This window comes from Loxodonta africana, chromosome X (genome assembly GCF_030014295.1).
Source record: "Loxodonta africana isolate mLoxAfr1 chromosome X, mLoxAfr1.hap2, whole genome shotgun sequence".
NCBI lineage: Eukaryota > Metazoa > Chordata > Mammalia > Proboscidea > Elephantidae > Loxodonta > Loxodonta africana.
In genome coordinates, this window is record NC_087369.1 from 20,577,514 (window position 1) to 20,586,208 (window position 8,695).

The following is an 8,695-nucleotide window of genomic DNA, read 5'->3' on the forward strand; positions in this document are numbered from 1 at the left end:
AGATGCTCAGAGCCATAAAGTATTACGCTTCTTACACTGGCTGCATTTTTAAAGAGCATTTGTCTAAAACAGGTGATGAAGTAGGTTGGATGTCACTATATGGACTAGCGTGTGTGTGTATATATATAAAAAAAAAATACACATATATATATAAAAAATATAGTAAGTGCTCAAAAGTATTTATTGAATGAATACTTTTTTTCCTGTTATATGCATCTGATAACAATTACTCTTCAGTAACTCCTAAGAGGAATTCAATTGTAAATATATCCCAGCAGCAATCCACTGAACTCTCCAAATGGAATTCTCTAAATAGGGTTGTTGTTTTGTTTTGTTTTTCTTTCATATTTTCAAATACCATATACTTAAGCTTTATTCGGAGTCCCTGGGTGGTGTAAATAGTTAACATGTTCAGTTGCTAACTGAAAAGCTGGAGGTTTGAGTCCATCCAGAGGTGCCTCGGAAGAAAGACCTGGCGATGTACTTCCAAGAAACTAGCCATTGAAAACCCTATGGAGCACAGTTCTACTCTGACACACCTAGGCTTGCCATGAGTCAGAATCGACTTAGTGGCAACTGGTTAAGTTTTATTAGAAAGCAGGAAAAAATAGCCTTCTAAACCAAAAACAAGACCCGCTGCTGTCAAGTCTAACTTAGGGGGCTGTAAAAGTTGCCCAAGGAGAAAGAAGCCAAAACAGAAAGCTATAACACACGTAAATGTACTAATTATATTTGCAATTAAAAACACACTAAAAGACACGTGAGAATGAATGCAGCAATAAAGGTCGAAACAACTCACCCATCGGTCGAATCTTTGCTCTTTTCAAAGCAACCACAAGAGCACATATGTTCACTGTGTTATTCAACTTTACTGTGAATGTACAATTTAACGTGCTGTAAAAAGAAATACATGTGTATATAAAACCAGCATGCTACTAACTTGGAAACCTGCATATATACACTGATTCTGGTAACTTGCAACGTCACCCTAAGCTGGTAAACACCCACCTACCATAGTCTAAAGTTTACCCCAAAGACTCTTCTAAGAGATATATGTAGAGGTTCAAATTCACAGAGATTACAAACCAGAACCCCTCTGCTGCTCACAGCTGCTGATCAGAAGAGGAAGGGGTGACACTTGGTGCCAAAGATAAGCACCTTGATAGCTATAGTCTTACCCCCAGCTGGCTGCTTGCCTGGTGTCCATACGCATTTTGAGCTTCTACCATGAGCCCTTTCACAACGAGCCTAAATGAGTATGAAGATCTCATAAATTCAAAATCTGGCAGCTCAATCTAGATTACCAGGAAATGAGATCAAGTCCTTGCTGGGAACAGAAGACATTCTCTGTTTCTCTCTACTTTAGTTCCGATCTAGGTGAACCGAAAAACTGATGTTGCAAATAAGGAAAAGAAGATAAGTGAAATGAACTACATACATAAAGTGGATAGGAATTCAATGTACAATTTCATAGAAGATTTGCTATTGTTTGTAGCAATGAATAGTTTGATGAGTAGAAACTGTCATTTTCCAGGACTTCACATGGAATGTTCTAGGTTCAGACAGTGAGATTATTACCCTTTATACCATTGCCTCATGCATCCAAGACAGAAAATGGACACAACTTAAAACAATAATCTGTACAACCCAAAATAATTGCTGGACAAACTCTGAATCTCCCCCATATGCACTTTTTAATTTTATTTCTCTGTTTATCCAATCTTTTTCTTCCCCCCTCTCCTTCTTCTCCTATGTATCATATTATGTCCCTTCTTCTGTCTGGCCTTCATCCTGCCTGGGTCATAGGAAGCCATTTCTTGGCCATACTGGTGGCCCTCAGGGTTAAGGACACTGATAATCCTTAGCCTCACAGAACGAGAGGCAAATGGCCTGATACCACCCACCCCGCTCTGCCTCATAAAGGAAGGAGAAGATGGATGTGAAGGAGCGATAAGTCCTTGGAAAAATAAAACCATATAAATCCAAAATGTCACTAATATGTATTTATTTTAGAAGAATGTCTTTGAATTTACAACTCTTTTCTCATGAATGGATAAATAATGGTATTTATAAAAGCATTAAAAATGACTGACCTTTGAGCCTCTGCTGTAGCACACACTATAAAATAAGTCTGCAACAAAAAATATATATAGAAGTTACAGTGACAGTTGGAACCAAACCAAGAACCAAACCCATTGCCGTCGAGTCGATTCCGACTCTTAGCGCCCCTAGAGGACAGAGTAGAACTGCCCCCATAGAGTTTCCAAAGAGTGCCTGGTAGATTCAAACTGCCAACCTTTTTGGTCAGGGAGCCGTAGCTCTTAACCATGACAGTTGGAAATGTCAGACAAGATCCAAAGCTAATCACAGCATCACAGAATCTTAGAATCCCAAAGACCCCTAGGGATCATCCAATTCACCTTCCTACTGGATTCCTGACGTATTACCAGAGCTATTCAGGGCACACAAGCTTTGTTTGGGTACCTCCAGTGACAGGGAACTCACTATCACACAGGGACACTCATTTTCCTAGAGTTTTTGTTTTAAGAAATCTTTGGTCCTACATTGAGGAAAATCTACCTCCTTGTAATGTCCATCTACTGATCCTAGTTCTGACTTTTGGAGTAAAGAACTCCTTTGTTTATTCTTTTACATGACATATTTGGGGGGATTTGAAGACATCTCTCTCCAGGAAGGCAGAACTACATGTTCCCTCCCCATTCCCCCCAAAAAGTAACAATAATTATTAACAAAGTACAGGATGTACTATGATTACCTCACTTAGGCTTTGCAGGGTTTTGTTGAGTTCTGATCGTCTGTTAAGCAGAGAAAGAAATTGACATTAAAGACACCATTAATCCATTGCCATCGAGTCAATTCCGATTCAGAGCGACCCTATGGGGCAGAGTAGGACTGCCCCACAGGGTTTCCAAGGAGCGGTTAGTGGATTTGAACTGCTGGCATTTTGGTTATCAGCTGAGCTCTTAACCACTATGCCACCAGGGCTCCAAGGACAGCACCAGAGATGCTAAATTTAAAACAAGTTAGATTTTTAGCAATTAAATTCAGCCCCATGATATTTACTGCTTACAAGGTTCACTTTGAAGAAACACTAGATATACTAAGAGATTCCTATGTGGGAAAAATAAATTATTCATGTAACAAGTGAAAACCAACCAGGCAGAAACAGTACCAGTTCTAGCTACGAGCAAGATATAAATTATGGTTGAACAACCCTGTCATTCATTAGGCTGCTGGAGCCCAGAGGCAGCTTCCTCTGGCTGGGGACCAAAGGAAGAGCTGGCCTCAGGCAAAATTTCTGGGGTGGGGGGTAAACTGTTCACCCTGGGGGCCCACTGACCTAACCTTGCCTTCCCTCTCCTCACAACTTCCCTTTAGGAACTTCTCTCTTATTCCTCTCCTCCAATCTGACTCCCACAACACTTTTATTTCATCCATGTAGCAGAGCTTCACATGAAGTGAGGACGAAAGAAATCTAATTGAAAGAATTCACTCTAAAACAGTGGTTCTCAACCTGGGGTGACTCTGCCCACCCAGGGGACATTAGGCAATGTGTAGAGACTTTTTTGGTTGTTGCAACTGGGGAGAGGTACTATGGCATCTAGTGGGTAGAGGCAGGGATGAAGCTAAACGTTTCACAATGCACAGGACAGTCCCCCACCCCCAAGAAAGAATTACCTAGCCCTAAATGTCAATAGTGTTGAGTTTGAGAAACCATGCTCTAAGGATGGGCAATAGTTCTAGGCAGCTCCAGGGATGAGTTGGAGGCAAGAAGTGGAGGCAAGAAGTTCCTTGGCAGTGGTTAGCCAGCTTCTCAAGCCAGCAGTAGCCACTCCTCTATAAACTATGCTCAGAGGCTGCCTTCTTTCTACGGTTCTCTCTGGCTCCTCAAACCAGGTCTAACCACTCCGCCTGCTCATACACTCCGATACTTGGAGCATCCTTTGCTACCCCATCCATGACACCTTCATTGTAGGAAGCAGACTATACTCTTATCATTTGTTTGCATCCTGAGTCTTCTCTCCCAGACTCTAGACCCCTGGTTCTCAAACTTGGCTTCACGTTGAAACTACCTAGGGAGCATTAAAAACTATGATGCCTGGGTCTCAAACTCCAAACTCTAATTTGTTACAGAAGTGTGCCTGGACACTGGAATTTTTAAAAAGCTCCCCAGGTGATTTTAATATACAACCAGGGTTGAGAACCACTAGTCTAGACTCTGTGCTCCATCTCAGAGAGTTGAATTTACCTCCTTTTGTATTCCCAAGGCCCAGCATAAAATCGGTGCTAAATAAATGCTTAGGGATGGGAATGGGGTAGGGTTTAGGGTTGCGGTTTGAGATGGGGTTGCTAGGGTTTGGTTTAGGGCTTGTGTATGGATTAGTGTTGGGGTAGTATAAGGGTTAAGATTAGAGTTAGGGTGTGAGTTTAGGATATGGTTAGGGTTACTGTTAGGATTAGGGTTGCAGCTGGGTAATATGAGTCACAACCCTATGTTTAATCCTAATCCTAACCTTAACCCGAGCCCTAAAACAATAACTTTAACACTAACCTTAACCCTACCACCTTAACCCTAATCCCAAACTTAAACCTAACTCTAACCCAAACACAAACCCTTACACAAACTCTAACCCTAAATCGAAACCTAATTCTAGGCCTAATCCTAACCCTAACCCTTACAATAACCTTTACCTTAACCCTAAAGCAACCCCAAACCTACCCCTAATGCTAAACCTAAACCTAACCATAATCCCAAATCAAGCTCTAACCCTAACTCTAGGACAAATACTGACCCTAACAAGAGTCCTAACTCCATGTTTAGCTCTAATTCTAGCCCTAAACGTAACAAAAGCCCTAACTCTAACCTTAACCCCAGGCTCTAAACACAGCCATAAAACAGGCCTAACCCTAACACAACCCCCAACCCTATATTTAACTCTACTGTAATACTAACCCTATCTTAAGCCCTAAACCTAACCCTAACCCTTAACCTAACCGTAATCCTAACACTATCACCAGGCCTAAACCTAGCCTTAACCCTAATATTACACATAAGCATTTAACATGAACCTTAGCTCTAACCATACTCCAAGTGCTACCCTATCCTTAAATCTATCAGTAAACATAAACATACAGATAACTCTAACCCCAACCTTAACCATAACACTAGCGCTAACATGAGCCCTGACCCTATGTTTAGCCCTAATCCTCACCCTAATTCAAGTCCTACTCCTTCCAGTTTCATTGTTATCTTCTGTTTTTTATTTCATGTATATAACTTTGAATAGTTATGAAAGGCTAGATTTTCATTAGAAGGTTAAAAAAAATAGGCATAAAGGACATAAACAACACCCATACAATCCCAGTTCTCACTCATTTAACTTTCTAACCACTGTATCTCAGTGGAGCCCTAGGGATGTCTGCTGTCCGACAGGTGGAACTCTGTCGTTCTTCTTCTCCACTGAGGTGTTGCTGAATCACCAGAGGCAGCCAGGTCAAAAGGCTAATTTGAAAGGACGACCCATATGAAGTGTTTCTAACCTAAGGACAGGTTTTTCTCTTCAGTGTCGTCACACTCACTTTTGACGCTGCTTCCCCGCCACAAAGGCAAAGACATGACGTGTCCCCTCCTCCAGTGACAGAATCAGGGTAAGACTGTTCTTGGCTTAGGGTAACCTGCTGGCTGACATCTTGACCTATTGTCTAACTGTTGTTGTTGTTGGATGCCATCGAGTCGATTCCGACTCACAGAGACCCCATGTGACAGAACAGAACTGTCCCATAGGGTTTTCTAGGCTATAATCTTTACGGAGCAGATTGCCAGGTCTTTCTCCTGTGGAGCCACTGGGTGGGTTCAAATCACCAACCTTTCAGTTAACAAGGCATCTATTCGTAATACATTTCTCATTGCCCGTGCTTGGTCTACTATACTAACAAAGACCTCTCTCTTTAACTTTTGAATCACTGATGTTTCGTAGAAGCATGAACAAATAATATACAGCATGGAGTCCTAACTTGAACTCTTCTTTCAACCACGCTGGCTACCAAACCATATTAAAACTCAAATACCAATTCAAATGAAGATGCTATGTTATCTTACAGCATAAACAAGGACATTCTCACAGGGATATTAGTTGATGACAATGGTAAGTTTTCAAAGAGTTCAAGAATCGATTAGTTCTACAACGTTTGTGTCTATTTGTCTGGCTCTTTCCAATTCTCAATTTCAAACACAAAGATAGCCCAGCAAATACCTTTTTGTAGTTGATAGTTTAAGTTTTCAATCAAACAGCAGATTACTCACTTCAGTTCACTTAGAGACAGGACTCCACTTAAGGTGCCATTAGCCATATCTTGATTCTGTCAGAAGCACAAAATTATCAAGAATACAAGAAACACTGTTGTAGGTTTTGTTTTTGTTTTTCATCCTTTAACAAGATGTTGTTTTTCAGTTTTATTGGCTACCCAGAGAACTGTACCCCCAAAACTGTAAATCCTGACCGAGCTGCATGGACTACTGTCCATCAAACCATCAAATCCACGTTAGTTGAGCCAGTTTTTGCTTACCTCCAACCAACCCTATTCTTTACAAAATATTCTGCCTATTATTTAAAAAATATTCTGAATCAAGAACTAGATGGTACCTGGCTACCACCAATGACCGCCCTGACAGGGAACACAACAGAGAGTCTCTGACAGAGCAGGAGAAAAGTGGGGTGCAGAACTCAAATTCTAATAAAAAGACCAGACTTAACGGTCTGACTGAGACTGGAGGGACCCCAGAGAACATGGCCCCCGGACTCTCTGTTTGCCCAACACTTAAACCATTCCCGAAGCCAACTCTTCAGACAAAAATTAGACTGGACTATAAGACACAAAACGATACTCATGAAGACAGTGCTGCTTAGTTCAAGTAGATACATGAGACTAAATGGGTAGCTCCTGTCCGGAGGTGAGATGAGAAGGCAGAAAGGGAGAGGAGCTGGCTGAATGGACATGGGAAATACAGGGTGGAAAGGAGGAGTGTGCTTTCTGTCACATTACAGGGAGAGCGACTGGGGTCACATAACAATGCGTGTATGAATTTTTATATGAGAAACTAACTTGAACTGTAAACTTTCACTTACAGCACAATAAAAAAAATTGCAAAAAAAAAATTCTGAATCAGCAAGTCTAGTGTACTAATTCCGGACTTTCTTCATTCCAAGGGTCCCCAGAAAGGAACACTATTAAAAGCGCACATCATGAAAGCTTCCAGATTTAAGTTAACATGACCCCAGTGTGAAAGTGAAACCTAATAGCAATTGTCGCTGCGTTTCCAGCACCCAGCTCATTGACTAGGACATAGTAGGTCCTTGGGAAATAGTCACTAAAGGAATATCCCACGTTTGGCTGGGATCCTCTGACCCAATCTAGGTTATGGGGTGAATAAGATCAACTTTGGAAGATAATTCTTAGAGTCAATGCATTATATTTCTTACTGCTAGAAGTTTCTAGTATAATTTTAAAATCTTAACTGGTTATAGAATTGTGTTCTATTAAGATTTTTATTCAGCAGCAAAATTAGTGAAAACTAAAATATATTAACAAAATACCATAATCATTCACCACCGCTGCTGTCGAGTCAATTGACTTTAGCAACCCTGCAAACAGGGATTCTGAAAATACTATCTTGTATTTTATTTCAATGGGATCATAAAAGTAAATATACCAAACATCATAAATAATCTGAACCTTGAGCACATCTTTAAAAACACACGTATTCACTTTTTAAGACTGCAATAAGAAAAATCTTTAAAACCTACCTGGGTAACACTGACTTCTTCGTGATATTGAAACATTATCTCACCTTTAAAAAATGCTAAAAAAAATTTCAAAAAGACATTTGAGACTTCTATCCTTAAAGCTTCAGAATTACACAACACATAAAAAGACTATCAAATTACTTTATAAATGGAGTTTCATCAAATTCTTTGTTTTTATTCATATTTACTTGTTTCTACCAGTAACTCGATGACTACCAATGTAAATTTTCAAAACATATGAACTATGAATTTTATAAAGGAATTCTCAAAGTATCAGGAAAAGAGAAAACTTGCCCCTTTGCCAAGAGTTACTGAGTTGTATCTCCCCAAATACGTAACAGCCTGGCAGCTCCACCTGTACATGCTTCCCTAAATATGCTAACTGGGACAGCTGTAGTTCCACTATTAACTCAAAAACATAGTTTTAAGTTGTTGCAAGTTCCACAGGTGACAGAGGGAGGGAAAGCGTTTTTCGACAGTTAAGAAAGACCTTATGGAAATCTACTTATTCCTTGGCATTTGTTTTGTTGTATTTTTTACACAAACCAAAACCAAATCCGTTGTTGTCAAGTCTATTCTGACTCACAGTGACCATGCAGGACAGAGGAGACCTGCCTCATAAGGTTTCCAAGGCTGTAATCTCAGAAGCTGAATGTCACATCTTTCTCCCGTGGAGCAGCTGGTGGGTTCGAACCTGTGACCTTTCCGTTAGCAGCTGAGAGCTTAACCACTGCACCACCAAAGACAACATCTTTCCTAGAAACAAACTTGAGACTTTGGCTTGAAACCCGAATAATATGGAGGGCAAATCCTCTGTTCGGGTGAACAACTCACTGTGGCTTTCACCCCAGAAACGCCAGAAAACTCTT